The 17,499-nt window shown below is 50.2% G+C and overlaps 1 pseudogene; it reads right to left on the bottom strand.

Moving 5' to 3' along the window:
- Positions 1–6,821: 6,821 nt before the first annotated feature.
- Positions 6,822–15,724, bottom strand: LOC136549101 (small ribosomal subunit protein eS1-like; annotated as a pseudogene).
- Between the last annotated feature and the right edge of the window lie 1,775 nt (positions 15,725–17,499).

The following is a 17,499-nucleotide window of genomic DNA, read 5'->3' as shown; positions in this document are numbered from 1 at the left end:
CTAAAAGCTCCAGACCTTGTCATATGCTTCTTTTGTGCAACCTTATGTAATGTTCTATGTATCTTATGGTATGCACTATGTTTGGACTATGTTTGATATCACTATGTTTCGATGTTGAATGTGTATGTCGGTGTGGTAATGACATGGACTATGTTTGATGAAGCATATCACTATGTTTCCAGCGTTGAATGTGTATTCTATGAAATTTTGTATTCTGCGAAATTCTGTCAACTTGTGCACTTGTGAACTGAAATGTTCATTTCTATTTTTTTGTGTACTCAAATCTCGGCATCAAATCAAGACACACCGATGGTAGGCACGTCGACGTTTAGTCAATTAACATCGACCCCTGGCGCATACTGGAATCGACTGGTTCGAAGCGACGAGGTGCCCAAGCTCGGCGCGTCGTGAATTGACGCCGGCCCTTTAGAAACGACGTTTATTCATTTGACGCCGAGATAGGGCCGTGGGTTGAATCGACGACGTCCGCGGCCCAAACGTTGGCGTGGTCCGACTCAACGCCTTGGTGTTCAAACTCGGCGTGGGCTGACTCAGCGATGAGCTGAAGCCCAAACCTGGCATGCTGGTCGAGCCAAACCCTAGGGTCGGCGTGGGCCGACTCAACGCCATTCTCTTTACCTCGACGTGGGCTGACTCGATGTCATTCTCTTTTTTCTTTTTTTTTCTTCTATTTTTTTTCCTTTTATTTTTTTTTTATTTTTTTCAGTACTCTTTTATTATTTCTTTTATTCTCATTTGTAATGTTCGATTTCAATCCCCTATTCTTAGAGAGAGTCAAATCTTTTTTTGAGTTTCGGAATCAACCATAGTATATGAAACTTAGAGATAGGTAAACTACAAATTTATGAAATAGCGAATGCACTACGATTACACTCACATGAAAACTAACAATGGCATATCACAAACTAAACCTACCATGCCTTAGGGATTGAAAGAAACAAGTGATACAGACGTTACAATGGTACTACGATTACACACTCACATGAAAACTAACAATGGCATGTTGCAAACTAGACCTAGCATGCCTTAGGGGATTGAGAAGAACAACTCATACAAGCATTCCACATTCAAATTGACTAACAAAGGTTGGTCCTAATAACGGTCCCACATATTGAACTGAGTTGCGCCTTCCCCACAGTATCCCCCAAATGATGGAGGCGGTGGCGGTGGCGGTGGAGAAGGAGGCCCGTGCTTCTTATGGTACGGGCACTGACAGTACGGATTATTGCATAGTGCCTCCTCTGCATCATTGCTGTTGTCGTCGTCCGACTTGTCCCTGTTACCACTTCCAGGGCCATACTCTAGGTCAAAGATGCGTCCCTGTAGATATGTGATATACTGTTGATGAGGATAGATAGGAGGAGGGTCGACCCATCTAGTGAAGCCATAGTTATCTAGATAGCTTGAATCCTGAAAACCCATCTACCAATAAGTACTACTACAAACCAAATGCAAATCTAAAAAAGAAGAGAGTTCAAAGGAAATACAAATCCTCGCGGGCATATGAAGAAACGACGGCCTCTACCGTCACAGTCATTGTACATCTGCACAACACAATCCAAACTGTGGCGGCATTTTGGCCAATCTTCAATGCGCTTGTCGTATGATCTAAGAGGTCTCTCATGGGTGAAGTCACTCTTCCTCTCCAAAGGAAATTCCTCTATTGGTTCTTCAAAAGAATCAGGACCCAGAGAACCCTCCCACACAATCGGAGGTCCCTTCCTCACCCCCTTTCCTCTCCCTCCGCCGAAACCCTTTTCACTCGAGGAACCTTCGCTCGACATTTGCTAAAACTAAACCAGAAAACAAGTTGTGTGGATGTGAAGCAAGACATAGAGCACTATATATAGAGATGAAGGCAGGTTCACTATGAATGCTACTTGACAAAAAACTTATGTGCATACTCATTTATTGAATCTGCAAAGGCTAGATGCTTCATCTGAAAAGCCTACAACCATGACTGGTCATTTCATCTGAAAAGACTACACCTGTGTTTTGTCACTTCATCTAAATACAGTACATCACTCTGATATTAATTCATTGCGTATACGGATACAACAGTAAACGAATCTAGGCTTTTCAGCGAGTTTTCAAATTGACTTTTCATTGACTGCAACAGTACTTGTAGCCCTTTTAGTGACTGCAACAGCACAAGTAGCCTTTTCAATGATACAAACAGTAGCACTACAGTCCTAGGATAGTTAACGAAGTACAGGGCATAAGACTATCTGAAATAAAAGCATAGTGCATTACAACATAATAAAAAAAGTCTAGGGAATAAGTTCATCTGAAATAAAAGCAAAGTGCATTACAATATAGTAAAAAAAGTCCAGGGCTACACGACATCGCTCGTGAATAAACCAAATACCTACTGAGTGCAACGAGGCCACTTTCCCTTCCTCTGGGCATCGGGATTCTCCTCCATCGCTGCCTTCGCTCGGCGCACACGCTCAAGCTTCTTCTCCCTCTCCGCCCTGTACGCAGCAACACGCCTCCTTTCCTCCTCTTCCTTATGCTCCTTTTCTATAGCCTCCTGTCTGCGTCTCTGCTCAAACCTCTCCTTAACCTCCGTATCCCACTCCTTCAGGCCTTCTAGATGCTGCTTGTCCGACTCCTTAATCTCAGTGTCAATCCACTGCTCAAAGTCACACAGTGGTGGAACGGTCTACAAGAAAAACAAATTGTTACAAAACAAATAAATAAGCAATACTTAATATCACAAGAAAATTAATTAACACATAATAAAAATTCCTCACAAACGATGCACGGCGCTGTTGCTTTGTAGGTTCCTATGTATATTTGGGACATATCCAGTACCTCTGTCTATATGTTTCCTTATCTTCAGATATGTCTACCTTATAAGGATCACCACAAAAGCACATTGGTCGAGGAACACCTTCAGGGAGAGGCTTTAGGTCATAGGGATTTGCCCTCTGGCGACCATAGCTACAATTGAAAGAATTTAGTCATATTAACGGAGAACATAACCTAAACCTAGGGTTTTCTATTTGTTGCACAAATAATTAATAAACATTAGGATTACCTTGGAATACGAGATTTACCATGCCTTGGCATCCTAACATTACGTAGAAAAAAAATCAATCCAAAGTACCTTGCAATGAATATAAAGCTACTAACACTAAATCATCATATCTCCCAAATAAGCTTTTCATTATAAACCCTAAGCAAATTTGAATCCCAACAAACACAAAATTTAACTCAATGATTATAATCCAGAACATATACAACAACAACAACCATACATTTGGGTCATTCAATTATTTGAACCACCATACATTGCACGAATGACATGAACATGAACCAAACCTATAATGCCAAGTTCAAAAACAACCAAATCTAAATGGATGAAATGAAAGAGGGAAAAGAGGAGTACCTTGGCAAAACACCTTGGTCATAAAAAATTGAAATATAATGACCAACAAATAAATAAAATACATACTAACCCTAATGACCAACAAATAACTAACCCTAATGACACCTACAATAAACAAAGAACCCTAATGACAAAAAAAAACTAGAAACCAAACTAACCTAACATGTTCAGCACATAAAACAGTTAAACAACAATGCACTCAATCATCCTAAGCCATACATTTTGTAAATGCAAACACATATACCAAAACACCATACACCCATGATTCCACATGATTAGAGACAATGCAAGCACATATACGCGGATAGATTGGAGGAGGGGAGGGACCATTACCTCGAGGAAGCTTCGAGAGACGAGATCCAGGCACCTAGAGTCGCATTTGGGGGTTAGAGTTTCGTGGGGGCCGTGGGAGATTTGGGAGACAGAGAGCCGGCGGTCTTCAGAATGGAGGGAAGAAGAAGGGGGCCTCGGCGCGGCCTCAAGGGACCAGACCTCGGCGTTGAGTCGGGCCGCGCCGAGTCTGGTGGCTCGGCGTTAAGTGACCCCGCGCCGAGCTACTGGGCCACGATGCGTTGTTGGGCCGCCTGGGCCGCGCGCCAGATGGTGCCAATAGCTCGGCGCATTGGGCCGCTTGGGCCGCGCGCTGGATGGTGCCAATAGCTCGGCACGTTGTCCCGCCGCGCCGAGGTTGGGCCCGTGGCGTTGGCTGACACGACGCCGACGTTTCGGACCCCACGCGCCACCGTGTCGCCGTCGACCGGGGTCGTCCGTGACGTGGCAAGACCTCGGCGTCGTGTCAGTCGACGCCGACCCTCATACCTCGGCGTCATGTTCTAAGACGCCTAAAAATAGTCTATTTTCAGAAAACGTTTTGGCGTAGATCTTTTTATAAAAAATATTTTCAAAAGGGACCAAAATACAAAAATTTCACGCTGCCGGCGCACCCGCAGGCGCGCCTCCAATCGCCCTACGGCATATCACCGCGCCCGGCGCTACAAGGGACCAGCGCACCCGCATGCACGCCTCCAATCGCACTATGGCAGATCCCCGCGCCCGGCGCTGCCAGGGACCACCACGCGCGCTCGCTCTCTCCCGCGGTACGCTGGTTTGCGCCGCGCCCGCGATGCCGCGCTCCATGCCGTCCTGCACCTCCGAACCGCCGCCGCCGCTTGGCCTACCGCCCAAGAGATCCGGCTACCGCCGCTCCCCATGCCGACGCTGGTCAAGCACGAGATCACGACCGCGGCCGAGGGCAGCAGATCAGACGGCGCGACGACGACGCCCTCTACGACCTCGTCAACACCTACATGGACCTGTACGGGCTGCCAGGATGAGCGCGGCAGCTGCACCAGCGGCACGCGCGCGGGCAGCGCCGCGGAGAGTCGGTCCGCAGGCTAGACCGCTAGATGTAGGCTAGGCGCCACCTCCTGCCGTTCTCGCTTGGCGAGACTCGGGCCATGATCAAGGAGTGGTTGACTAGACAGGCTCCTAAGCTAGCTTGCGATGCACAAGACGTGGCTGGCCAGACGCGCGGTCGTCCCGACATGCTGCCACGGCGGTCCATGGTCACCGCGAGCGGATGGTCTGCGGCCACGGCAGCGCAGCGCCACTGCGAGCCACGGCCGGCCAGCCTACTGTGCCCACTGCTTGCCGAAGATGTTGAGCATGTCAGCAGATGCAGCATAGCTCCTCCTGTAGTAGGATCTGTAGTATGCCTCCCATATCTGGATCTCCTCACTCTGCCAATTTCCAAGACTGATGAAATATTTGGATTTTCTGGAACTTTGTTTTGCCCTGCACAATGTTGACTCCCAACTGCAAAATTTTATTATTTTTCGTTCAATGTAAACACCTGTAGTTTTGAAGCCTAGGGGACAAATACGTTGAGAAGACAAAGAAAAAGGCTATCTAGAAATATTAGCGGTAGTGTATAGAACTACAACTCATAGCCTTGTCTGTATTTCACCATTCAATTGCTGAGATTTGCTTGCAGTCTGACTATAAGTGAAGTAATTTTCATATGAAAAATTATATAGCTGGTTTAAGAGAGATTGATTTATAAAGAAACGTTGTGCACATATGCTGATATTTCTAAAAAAAAGATACGGAATGTTGCCCATGTATTAGTAGGTCCCTTGTCCTTGCATGAGTTTTTCTGAGTCTGAATACTATTCTAAGCACCCATTTATGATAATCTCATCATGGGGACATTTAATTTTAAGTTATTATATGTCATTCTTCTGGTCGAAAGAGATTAGGGAAGTAATATTAAACTCCACAGTGTCTCTTCTGGTATCACCAATTTACATTTTGATATCCTCTGTTCACAAAGCACAAACTATTCCTTGCACAGCTGATTTCACTGTGCCTTCTTTGCACCAATTTCATGCTTTGATAGCTATTTTGGGAACATATCACTATATCAGAGACTTATGCCCAACCCATCTTCGTATCCTTGCAATGCAAGTGCCATATTTTACATCAAAGTAAATCTTCATCATATAATATTCTTCAGTTCTGTTTTATCGCTAGCAGGCCATATGTATTCACTATCATGTTGGGTTGTTTGTTTTCTTTCTTTCTTTTGAGGAGCATGTGTGTTCCCACTCCTTTCTTCACAAGATGGCCACTGGCAAATTGTTGTTCGCTGACTGGTACTCAAGTGCGGATCATATGAACGATTTAAATTAATGGTGATATACAGACCAGACCCCGTTGCAGTTTTTCTATGTATATCAAATTAGATTTTACTTAGTGCAGATGAATGATGATAAACATATGTTAATCTTTTTAGCTTTTGGGCAATCTAACTATGCCAATTTGGGAATCGCTGCCAAATTCCAGTATGCTGTAAACACTAATCTTCATACATTTACGCATTAAACAATAACTCGGACTCAATTCTAAACTAGATCAGTTCGGTTATTTGTACCAAGGCCTTTGTGCAAATAGCATGCAACTTGCTAATTAAATTATGCAGATCACGTTTTTTTAGCAACGAATATGCAGATCACGTGTACCTCTTTATTTAGAGAATTCATTCTTTTTTTATTCTCACTTTCTAAGTAATTACAACTACTACTTCTGCTTAAGACCTTTTGTTATATATCGTATCACTGAATAATCACAAATTATCCATCAAATAGACAGACCATACCACAAGCCCATTGTCTGTAAATAAGCAGCTTATACAAATCTTAAAAAAGAAGCTTTCTGCGGTTTGTTTCTCATTATTGATAAACAATGCTAGACATTTTTCTCTTATTGATAGACAATTTAAGACACTTCTATGAGATGTTTACATTTTTAACTTGGGCCTCCTATATTGTTGCTTCAATTTTATACTGCAAACTTGAATCACTGGTGTTGTATATGTTCCAAATGAATTTACACCATTGTACTCCAATTCAAGCACTACTGAGGATATAAACATACATATCTAGCATTTTCATATTGGCCAGTATCCTACTACACAAAATTAAATAAACAGTGGCCGTCACAGAGATGGCGCCGTGTTTTCTAGTACTATCACTCGGATGCAGAAACCTCCTGTCCCCCATTGTCAAGTCATCTTCAGCGAGCCTTTCAATCTGAACACCAACATCCTCCTTGGCGTAGTCACCATGCACCTGGGAGTCACACAACATTATTAGATTGAAAAAAAGGCACAATGCTAAACTACCATAACACAAACTTTGCTTCAGGTAGTTACCTCCATTAGTTTTCCAATGTCAAATTTTGGCGCCTTCAGGATCTTCACCTTGCGGATGAAGACATTCTGTAAAGGAAAGATGCTAGAGGTGGCCTTCTCAATTTCCTTTCCAATGACCTCAGGGATGAACTTGGACACAAGCTCTTTAAGATCACAAGAAGAAGCTTGGTTGCTCATGATTTCGGTCATCTTCCGTCGAATCTACAAACATAAATGGTATCAATGTAACAAGACAGCAGGCAAGCTAAGAGAATTTCAAACCTCTTTATAAACATGAGATATCCCCAGAACTGTTACCTGTCTGATTTGGCTTGCCTGAGCATAGCAAGTGCGTTTCACTTGATTGGGCCGCCTCTTGGTAAACCCAATGCAGAACAGCTGCAGCATGTAGTTATCAGTGGTCTTGACATCGACGTGAGCCTCAATAAGCGTCTGCCACTTCTTCACCAGTGAACGGAGCTTGTCCGTGGTGAAGGTCATTCCCTAACAAGATGACAAGATGGTTAGAGACATAATATAGAACATAAGCCTGGTAACTGTGTGAACTAAGCCAGAGATCATTACCCAGAAGTTTGTGAGAACATTTCTCCCTTGTACATCTTCTGCGCGAAGCCTGATATTCCTGTATGCCTGGTCTTCATCACTCTGGAGATCAGCTAAGGAGACCTCAAACACTCTGTGCTTAAGACCCTCAGAGGCAATCTAAAAAAAACAGATTTCAGAGAGGGAACTAAAATATCACATACAAATTAAATTGAATATTTTAAACTAAAATTTCTGATAGAACTACACTAAAAGAACTGCATAAGATTACTGTTCCTCAGCTAAGCACACATCCCTAGATAAATGACATATGACTGGATGTTGTATAACCCAAGCTCGGTCATGCTCCATTTCCTCAGTCAGCAGTCAGTTAGGAGTCTTAGCTGAATAATGAGCTCTCTTGAGCGCGTCTTGTAAAGGCCAGACGCATGCTCCGTTCATGCAGCGGTCTTCCTTCATTCTAGCAAGTAGTGGTGTGCGTGTGCGCGTCGGTCTCGTCCGTGGGATGGCACGGGCCTGTCGGAGTTCGTGGCGCGCTTGCAGGAGTGGCGATCGGCATGCATCCAGTCGTGGGATGGCGCGACAATGGCGGGTGCGTGGTCGACGCAGCGTCGTGGCTTAGAAGCCGCATGTAATCTGCTATTTATATTGCAATAGAGTCCAGAAAATGCTGCGGTTGTTAGCGGCACCAAACCTTGTGTCTGTGTTCTTGAATTCCACCGTGTTCGTGTGAGTTTTTCAGGAACGCACTGTTCCTCTTCTCCATCTCCGGCGACGGGCGCCGGCGATCCGGGGACAACAAGTGGTACCAGAGCGAGGTCCCGGCTGTGGACGCGCGACCGCGCGATCGCTGCTGCGTTCATGGACGAACGGAGGAATCGCTCGTCGTCGCCGACGCGGAGAAGCGGCGGCTAGAGCCGTTCGAGCAGCGGCGGCGCAAGAGGGGAACGCGGCCTGGTGATCAACCGGGTCGTCCGTGATGGGGGGAAGGACAAGTATCCTCTCCTCACCAAGTCCAACTACTATTCGTGGGCGGCTCTCATGAAGCTCAAGCTCCAGGCGCGGGGCTGGTGGGAGGCGGTGACCATCGGCACCGTCGACTTCATGGAGGACCGCAACGCCCTGGAGGCCATCGCGCTGGGCCTCCCGGAGGAGCTGCACGGCAGCATCGCCAGCAAGGCTACGGCGAAGGCGGCGTGGGAGGCGCTGAAGAAGATGCATCTCGGCGTCGACCGTGTGTGCCAGGCGAAGGCAAACACGTTGCGCCGCCAATTTCAAGACCTCAAGTTCAAGGATGGAGAATCGGTGGACGAGTTTGGCGTCCGCATCAGTGATCTCGTCAATCAACTGGAGGTGCTTGATGCGGCGTACCCAGAGCCGGAGGTCATCCGCAAGTTCTTGCAGGCCACCCCACCGAGGTATGCACAGATTGTGATGGCAATTGAGACTCTTCTCGATCTCGATCAGATTTGTGTAGAGGAGTTGATCGGGAGACTCAAGGCCGCCGAGGAGCGGTACGGCCTTAACGGCGGTGGGGGAGGCAGTTCCCTGGCCCGTCCGAACCTCACCGAGGACGAGCTGGTCGCGCGCATCTCGACGCGGCTGAAGCTCTCGGGTGACGGCTCGGGCGGCAACAACGGCAAGTCTTCGTCAGGCCAACGTCGCGGGCGCGGTGGCCGTGGTCGTGATGGAGAGCGCGGTGGCGGTTCCAAGCCGCCTGCTGGTGGCCACGGTGGTACTGGCGGCCACGGTGGCGCCAGCGGAAGCGGCGGGTCTGGAGCTGGCAAGAAGAAGGGCCGGCAGCTCGCCGACGACGAGTGCGCCTACTGTGGCAAAACGGGCCACTGGGCCCGGGAATGCCGCAAGAAGAAAAGGGATGAGGCGGCGCACATGGCCCAGGCCGATCAGGAGGAGGCCGCGCTCAACCTCGTCGTGACGTCGCTCGACACTGAGGTGTCTCCGGGGGAGCTGGTCATTTCCCTGGGAGATAAGGCAGGCGGAGCTGCACACTGGGTGTTCCAGGATGCAGACGTGTGGCCCGCGTCGTCCACACACCCAGAGGTGAACTGGGTACTGGAAGAGGACAGCACTCCGACGCCGTTTGCGAGCGTGATCACCGCGAGCATCACCAAGCCGGAGCCGGTACACATTTGTGAGGATAAGCTGTTCGTACAGCTTGGCGAGAAGACTGAAGGGGGGAGTACTCGCTGGATCCTCGACATAGGAGCCACGAACCACATGACGGCCGTGCGCTCCATCTTCTCCGAGCTAGATACTGCTGTACATGGCACTGTCCGATTCGGGGATGGCTCCACCGTGGCGATCGAAGGATGCGGCACGATCCTCTTCAAGCTCAAGAGCGGGGAGCACCGGGAGTTGGCCGGGGTCTACTACATTCCGAGGCTCACGACAAACATTGTCAGCCTCGGCCAGCTCGACGAGGACGAGTACAAGATTCTCATTGAACATGGTGTTCTGAGGATCTGGGATCAACACCGGCGTCTGCTTGCCAAGGTGCCCCGTTCGGCGAATCGTCTGTACCTGCTGGATCTCGCGATCGACCAGCCGGTGTGCCTCGCCGCACGGTGCACCGAGTTGGCGTGGCAGTGGCATTCTAGGTTCGGGCATTTGAGCTTTCAGGGACTGAGGGAGCTGTCCAAGGGGATGATGGTGCGTGGACTGCCGCAGATCGATCATATTGAGCAAGTCTACGACAGCTGCATGGCGGGCAAGCAGCGACATCGTCCGTTCCCAGCTGCGAGCGAGTACCGCGCCAAGAACCTGCTCGACCTGGTCCATGCGGACCTGTGTGGGCCGGTCACTCCGAAGACGCCCGGCGGGAATCGACTGTTCCTTCTCGCCGTCGACGACAAAAGCCGCTATATGTGGCTTGTGCTACTGAGCTCGAAGGACCAGGCGGCGGATGCAATCATTCGTCTTCAAGCACGCGCAGAGGCCGAGGCGGGGCGCAAGCTCGGCACGCTGCATACCGATCGCGGCGGCGAGTTCACCTCGCACGCGTTTGGGGAGTACTACGCCATGGAGGGAGTCCAGCGTCATCTCACCGCGCCGTATACGCCGCAACAAAACGGCGTGGTGGAGAGGCGTAACCAAACTGTACTGGGCATGGCACGCAGCATGCTCAAAGCTATGCACATGCCTGGCCGGTTTTGGGGAGAGGCAGTGCTCACGGCAGTCTTCATCTTGAACAGATCGTCGACGAGGAGTCTGGAGGGGATCACTCCATTCGAAGCTTGGTATGGTTACAAACCACCTGTGCACTTCTTTCGCACGTTTGGTTGTGTTGCACATGTGAAGGTAGCCGGCGGTCACCTCAAGAAGCTTGATGACCGAAGCACCCCTATGGTGTTCATCGGTTACGAGGTGGGGAGCAAGGCGTACAGGTTCTACAACCCCGGGTCCAAGCGAGTGCATATCTCGCGGGACGCGGTGTTTGATGAAGGCAGGGCGTGGGACTAGACAGAGAGCGACGGTGGCGCTCTCGCGGCGGACACGGAGCCGTTCCTCGTCGAGTACACGACGGTGACGTACCGCCGTGCTGATCCAGCTGCATCGACGCAAGAAGATGGTGGTCCAGGCGGTCCAGTGCCTGGTGGTGCATCACCGACCACGCCTGGACCGACTACGGCGGGTGAGAGCACGCCAGGCGGCGCGCACGGGAGCAGCGCGAGCACGCCGGGCGGCGCGCACTGGAATGGTGCGAGTACGCCAGGCGGTGTTCACAGCAGCGGCGCGCTGGGAACATCTGCATCACCTGCACCAAACCCTCAAGTGGAGTTCGCGACACCACCCTCAGGTGCTCTGGACCTCGATTGTGAACAAGACGACGATGCACCGCTCCGGTTCCGCACTGTTGACAATGTGCTGGAATTTGGACCGGCCAAGGTGAGGAGTATGGGGGAGCAGGAAGTCGAAGTTGATGGAGACTTGCTCCTGTCCGTGGGGGAGGAGCCGGCGACATTTGAGGAAGCTCGGCAAGAGGAGTGCTGGCGCCAGGCCATGAAAGAGGAGATGGCTTCAATTGAGCAAAATGGGACTTGGAAACTGGTGAATCTGCCTCAAGGTCATCGACCGATTGGTCTGAAATGAGTGTTCAAGGTGAAGCGTGATGAAGCTGGTGTCATTGTCAAGTACAAGGCATGCCTTGTTGCAAAGGGGTATGTTCAGCGGGAAGGAGTCGATTTCGATGAAGTGTTTGCTCCTGTCGCTCGGATGGAATCTATTCGGATGCTGCTTGCTGTTGCTGCTCAAGAAAACTGGCTTGTACACCACATGGATGTTAAGTCAGCGTTTTTGAATGGAGAGCTCAAAGAAGAAGTATATGTCAGACAGCCTCCAGGTTTCATAGCTGCTGGACATGAAGGAAAGGTTCTGAAACTCTACAAAGCACTGTACGGTCTTCGTCAGGCCCCTCGTGCGTGGAATGTGAAGTTAGATGGGAGTTTGCTGAAGCTTGGTTTCACCCGGTGTGCAAGTGAACATGGGATGTACACTCGAGGCTCGGGGAAGACACGTGTTGTTGTAGGAGTTTATGTGGATGATTTGATCATCACAGGTGCAAGCCCGGCTGATGTTGGCGCGTTCAAGGAAGACATGCGTCGGCTCTTCCGGATGAGTGACCTTGGACTTCTCTCATACTATCTTGGTATTGAGGTGAAGCAAAGTGCACGATCAGTGACATTGGGGCAATCAGCTTATGCTAAGAAGCTTCTGGTGAAAGCAGGAATGGAGTCATGCAATCCGTGCTCAACACCGATGGAGGTGAGGCTCAAGTTGTCAGCCAAGAGCACGACACCTGAAGTTGATGCAACAATGTATCGCAGTCTGGTGGGCAGCCTGCGGTACCTAGTTCATACCCGCCCTGACATTGCTTTTGCGGTGGGGTATGTGAGTCGGTTTATGGAGAAACCTCGGCAAGAACACCTAGTTGCTGTCAAGCATCTGCTGCGTTACATCGCCGGGACAGTGGATTTCGGCCTGGTGTATCCGAAGCTTCAGAACGGCGACAACAGGCTGACGGGGTACAGTGACAGCGATTGGGGGGGAGATGCAGATGAGCGAAGAAGCACCGCAGGGGTCCTATTCTTTCTGGGACATTTGCCGGTCACCTGGCAATCTCAGAAGCAGAAAGCGGTAGCTCTCTCCACCTGCGAAGCGGAATACATGGCTGGAGCAGTGGGGGCATGCCAAGCCGTGTGGCTGATACAGCTGTTGAGTGACATCACTGGCAAACCAGCTCAGCAGCCTGTACTGAAGATGGACAACCAGTCCGCGATCGCCCTAAGCAAGAACCCTGTTCTACATGATCGAAGTAAGCACATAGATACGAAATTTCATTTCATTCGTGACTGTGTGAACAACGGGAAGATCAGCGTGGAGTATGCAAGCACCCAGGAGCAGCTTGCTGATATCCTGACGAAGGCTCTTGGCCGTGCGCAGTTCTGCGAATTGCGTGACAAGGTGGGCGTCGTCAAACTTCGATGAACCGAGCAAGTGTTAGGGGGAGATTGTTGTATAACCCAAGCTCGGTCATGCTCCGTTTCCTCAGTCAGCAGTCAGTTAGGAGTCTTAGCTGAATAATGAGCTCTCTTGAGCGCGTCCTGTAAAGGCCAGACGCATGCTCCGTTCATGCAGCGGTCTTCCTTCATTCTAGCAAGTAGTGGTGTGCGTGTGCGCGTCGGTCTCGTCCGTGGGATGGCACGGGCCTGTCGGAGTCCGTGGCGCGCTTGCAGGAGTGGCGATCGGCATGCATCCAGTCGTGGGATGGCGCGACAATGGCGGGTGCGTGGTCGACGCAGCGTCGTGGCTTAGAAGCCGCATGTAATCTGCTATTTATATTGCAATAGAGTCCAGAAAATGTTGCGGTTGTTAGCGGCACCAAACCTTGTGTCTGTGTTCTTGAATTCCACCGTGTTTGCGTGAGTTTTTCAGGAACGCACTGTTCCTCTTCTCCATCTCCGGCGACGGGCGCCGGCGATCCGGGGACAACACTGGATGGGCCAGTGGCAAGCTCCCAAGGGTGGGAAGTAGCCGGCGGGGTTTCGAACTGCCGCACCGCAACTGGCCTCATGGAAGGCTGCGCCAAGGTGGCGCTGTTCAAAAAAAAAAGACAGATGATCTATCTATATCTTAAGAAGGCAAGAAAAAGGCTTGGTAAAGTTCTGTAACCAAATAATAACACGTGTATCGATTCTGTACCAGTATAGCGATGCATATAGAAACCAATCCAATCAGTGCATAATCAGCAGCATTTAAAAGAAAAGAAGCTTATGGCCTTCAGCCCAACTTATACTAACATGCTACAAATAGTTAATCAAAAAGCACATCAGGCAATCAGGCATGAAGATGGTGCTTATATAAACACCAAAGAATTCTATATTTATGCTTCCAAGTTGCAACCTATATCTAAACCTGAAAACCTACAATCACCATTCACCCCATCCTACTGGGCAAAATTCTACACAGCAGAGGTCATGTGATACTACTGTATATCAGGAACGACATCTAAATCAAATGTATCACATAAAAATCCACACAAACTCGGTAGCTGGTATAATTTCACGAGAATTGAGTCAACATACAAGTCAAACCATACAATGCATGGACATAGACCACATCACTCCCACCTACACCAACTGTAAAAATCTACAAAGGTCCCATCTCACTTCCGTTTAACCTAACTGAACAAATAATCAAATACCCGAACAAATGGATTGGTTAAAGTTCAACTACACATCTAATGGAAGGCACTACTTTATCACAGTACACGAAGGCAACGATTACATTCACAGACAGAGCGAGCAGGAGAAGAGGAGCAGGCATACCTTGGTGCCCTGTGTCCTGGACACCAGAGTCTTGCCGATGTTGCGCACGCTGAAGACCGACGGAGCCTTGATATCATACCAATCCTTTTTGCTGAACGGATCCACGCTGCAAGGCAAGAGACACAGGCACAGCAGGAAAACGGGTCAGCGACAAAATTGGAAGATCGAGCTTCTGACCAGGCCGCGGCGGCCAGTTCCAGCACGGCTGGCTGGAGCTCCGGCTGGCCGGGCCATGGTCGGCTCGTGGCTGGCCTGCTGCGGCAGCGGCCGGGCCAGAGGAGGACGGGGCGAGATAACTCACGTCTTTTTCTTGCCGGCTTTTTTGCTCTTGGAGATACGCTTATTCGCCAAGCCATGGCTGCTGCGAGAGCGCGTAGCGGCGCCAGTGGACGGTGGGGCGGCGGCAGCGCGGGTAGGGCTTGCGGGGGTATTTAACTTTTTACCATTAGGACGCAAGACACTTCATCGGATAACACTCTTAAAATTACTTCCAGATATTTATCATCGAAAGAGAAGAATTCATAACTTTAAGTCATTTTTTATACGCAACGTGTCTGTGAGATGCAAAATGACTTTGTTACCCCTCATATATTTCTTCTTCGTCCGTCTCATCCTCATCGCTCGGTAAAGATGCATCCCGGCCTACACGCCTCTCAGCTCCACCTCCTCCTCCCTCCCAGACGCGAGCAGCAGCAGATGAAGCCGGCGAGCGCGAGGTCTGCGCACCACCCCAGCTAGCAGCGCGCTCCGATGGCGAACGCAGGCACAAGATCCGCCGTGCGTGGGCTCTGCCGCAGGCACGGGCTCTACCCCGCGTGCGTCCCCATCCCTGGCGTGCCTCCCTTCTGGTCGGTCGCGCGAGGTCCAGCTCCTCCCCTTTCAGTCGCTGCTCCCCCATCCCCAGCGGCGTGCGCGAGGTCCGGCTCCTCCCCTTCTGGCTGCACGAGCTCCTAGATCCGGCGAGGTGCCACCATGTTCGTCGCCGGCGGGGGAAGCTGGCTCGCCGGTACCGGCAGCGACCGCGCACGAAGAGACTCGGCGCAACTCGTCTGTGGCCGGGGATACGCGTCCTCCACCGACGAGGAAGCAGAGGAGCACGAGCATGAGGAGGCACGGGGCCGCCATGTTCGTCGCCGGCGCCGAGGAGGTTGTGCTCGTGCGCGTGCTCCAGGTGCCGCTATGTTTGTCGCCGGCGTCGGGCGCGGCCATGGCCCCGGCTGCCTCGCCCCCAACTTCCCCTATGTTCTGTCAGCCGTCGCCGTGGACCCCATCGTCGGCCATGGTCGGAGCTCGAGCGAGGAAGGGATAGAGATAGAAGAAATAGATGAGGGGCAAAAATGTCATTTCCGGTGGCCGATCTATGCTGTCAGGTCGAGTTGGCATGCCACGTCAGCGGAAATGGCAAGAATGTATCAAATGCTCTCTCGATGATAAATATGTAGGAGTAATTTTAAGAGTGCTATATGAGGAGGTGACATCCGTTGTAATGACAAAAAGTTAAATATCGCGGGCTTGCGTGGCGAGGTTTTGTAGGCGAAGGATGACGTCTGTTCCGATGGATGGGCCGTGTTTACTGTTCAGGGATGGTTAGGCCACTCTGAAGCCAGTTTGGGCCAATCGATAAAACAAAGACCATGTAGAGCCTAAACTGGCCCTAAAGTTGACCCAAACAAACTGCGGCCCATCGACAGCTTTGCTCGAGTTCCGGTTTTGACCCCTCTTCCATTTCTGGCTCAGATGAAATTTCGGCCCTATATGCTCATTGAATTCCTTCCCCGTCTTCGTATTTCTCAGTACCACTAGAATTTTGGCTAAGCCCTTGTTTAGTTACCCTAAAATGCAAACTTTGGCACTAGGCAAAAAAAAAAAAAAATTCCCATCACATCAAACTTGCGGTACATACATGGAGTACTAAATGCTGACGAAATAAAAAACTAATTGCACAGTTTGGTTGTACTTTGCGAGACGAACGTTTTGAGCCTAATTAATCAACGATTGGATAATTATCACCAAATACAAACGAAAAGCTACGGTGCGCTACAGTGCCGGTGAATTTCAGTCGGTGCCGATTCAGGCGGCAACTGGGCGTAAGCTGTTGAATCGCTTGATGGCCCGGCCGTACATAACCATGCGAGGACTCTGAATGTCAGCAAGCGATTCCCCGTAAGCAGGACCCTGTAAGCAAACCACAAGCGATGCATTGATGCTGCAGCTGTCAGAAAAGGCGCGGGGAAAACGACGGCACCGGACGGGGAAGAGTGGAAGACCGGTGCTTTTGCATGCATGGCCTGAGCAGCAGCTGCACGAACAAAGCCGGATGTTCCCCCGTCAGCTCGACTGGCTGTTTAGTCACACACACGCTTAGCTTTGGCGAGTAGTACCGCGCAGTGCTGACCGCCTGGGCCATGCTTGCTGAACATGAGCATGTAGATATGAACGATGATCGGTTCTTTCTTTTGCTTTCCTGTGTTTTGTTACTTCCGATTCCGAGTTACGAGGATGATTATGTAAGAACTTGCATTATCTTCGTTCTTCTTAAATGACATGGCAGCAGTGCTCTGCTGATTTCTTTTTCTTTTTCTTTTTTTTAAAATACACATCTTGATGATAATATAAAAATCGACACGTATTAAGAAACAGGTTACAGCTTGCAAGAAGCCGTTCCACTCGCAGATCAGCACGTCATGTAGCAGCAGCATGTTGCGTTCCGTGCGTGTCAAAAAGGCAAAGCGCGCGCGGCTCGCGGGATGCAACCGTACTAGTACGTGGGTGCGCCTCTCCGGCCGGCCGCTGTCCGCACAAAGCACGATCGGGGCCGGACGGTTTGGAGACCACTAGTGGCGATCGGGGCCGCGAGAACGATCGAGACACGCAGCCGCAGCTTGTGCCGAGCGCTGCCAGTGGCCATGCGAAGCGCCCATGCCATGGCCGCGCACGCACACGCGCAACTCGGCACCGTGGCCGTGGTGGAGAGGGAGCAGCGA

Source organism: Miscanthus floridulus, chromosome 4 (genome assembly GCF_019320115.1).
Source record: "Miscanthus floridulus cultivar M001 chromosome 4, ASM1932011v1, whole genome shotgun sequence".
Classification (NCBI taxonomy): Eukaryota; Viridiplantae; Streptophyta; class Magnoliopsida; order Poales; family Poaceae; genus Miscanthus; species Miscanthus floridulus.
Note: the sequence above shows the minus strand (reverse complement) of the source record. Positions and strands in the feature narration are given on the sequence as shown.